We start from the raw sequence: 1,962 nt of genomic DNA, 5'->3' as shown, positions 1-1,962 counted from the left end.
CAGCTTCATGCTGAGCGAGTGCATATTATTTTCTTGATAGATAGGTGACTTCAAATGTATCCAATTCAGAAACAGTTGCCATCACATAAATCTGTCCACTTATTTCATGCTAAATCCCAATAACTGTTTTCAACGTTGTGTTTACATTTTTCTCACAAATTGAAACCATTCTTTTTGTGTCGAACTTGCAGCAAAAGCTATTGGAACATATACTAGTGTTCATCACGTACCACTTAGAACACCTGCTGTGCACAGCTTTGTCAGGCATACTGCTTCTATTTCCATGTGCTGCTTGACAATTCTATTTATGTTGTACCACCAGGAAGCTGGTGATTTGGGATAACAAACGTCTATTTTGTCAACCTTCTTCATGTAGTTGAAGTGGGAATTTAACAGTCTACACTTAACAGTATAAATAGATGTTCAATGGGAGGAATCGAGTATACACATACTCTTCTTCCAAGAGGTAGACTATTCAATAACTGAGCTGAGACTTTTGCAGCTTTGACCTTGCCGTTTTATGCTTGCCAGCTGGGCCCCATAAAAGTAAATCAAATTGTTTCACTTATGTGGGGTCATTTCACCAGGCTTATGTTCACATAGTGTTTCATTTAAAGGTTAGGAGTCATGATGTTGACTTTTGCACTACAGGCCAAGAAAAACTATCAAATCATTTCACAAGAGTAAGCTAGATTAAATGACTAAAACATCACTTAATCAGTAGTATTAATTTATAAATATGAATCAGTCATTTGTGCAATGCTGCTGATCCTTTTAACACTGAAACAAAAAAGGAAACTTTCTAGATTTTGATACAAACAACAAATACCTACATGTAAGCTACATATACTAGTACTGATTACTAGACTAAATGTTTTCCTATGCCATTCATTTTAAAGCAAAACCCTTGTCATTTAAGCTGTTGCATAAGTTATTTTTCTCTATTTCCAAATGTAACTTCAGCACGCCACTCACCAAATCTGGTGCCCACGTATTACGCACATTAGCACACTTTACATAATGGACGGTCTTTGCTTTGACCTAAGAACCACTCAGACAGGATTAAAACTACACAGAGGGCCTCAGCTGTTCAAAAACTTCCTTGGAGATTTCAAAACCAAGCTTGAAACGTGATATAGTAAGCAAATATTGTGACCCTGTTGCATCACACAAGTTGCAGTGTGGTTAAAAGAGACTGTAATCTTTGGGAGGGATATTATAAGCTTACACTTACAGGATTACAAGCTTGATGACTGCCGGTTTTGTTCATTACAATTCTGCTAAAATCCATAAGCCATACATATTCATATTCATATTGCACTCTGTCCATGGAAGTGTGATGCAAATTTGCATGTAAACAAAACAAAACAAAACAAAACAAAACAAAACAATACAAAACAGGTCTTAGTAGAACCATAGTTTGAGATGAAAATTGGATTGCTGTGTGTGATTGTATCAGTATGTACAGTCAAACCTGTCTATAGCGGCCACTCAAGGGACCGGACAAATTTGGCCACTATAGACAGGTGGCCTCTGTATAGAGGTGGTAACTTGTAGATAAAATACCCAAGGGACCGACAAAAAGTGGCCACTATGGACAGGTGGCCCCTCTGTAGAGGTGGCCCCTAATACAGGTTTGACTGTACATATATATGACTGGTGTAACCACCTTTCGGCATAACACACCAGCCTCTCAGGCAGCAGCGGATTATATAATGACTGAAGGCTTATCACAAGTACTCTTAACTATGTATGGAAACCCTCTTGTTATAATACACTGAAGAACACTTAACCTTCACACATGTAGGTGCAACATTTAAAGCCATCTAATGAGGATGCCTGTGCTGTACTTGGTACCAATGCGTTCTACCCTGTGTTTCAGCATTTTAATCCAGGCTAATGAAATCAGTGATGAATGTCTATATTGAACCCTTTCCCAGAGGTGTGCCTGACTCCACACTG

Source organism: Branchiostoma floridae, chromosome 14 (genome assembly GCF_000003815.2).
Source record: "Branchiostoma floridae strain S238N-H82 chromosome 14, Bfl_VNyyK, whole genome shotgun sequence".
Taxonomy (NCBI): domain Eukaryota; kingdom Metazoa; phylum Chordata; class Leptocardii; order Amphioxiformes; family Branchiostomatidae; genus Branchiostoma; species Branchiostoma floridae.
This window is presented reverse-complemented; position numbering follows the sequence as displayed.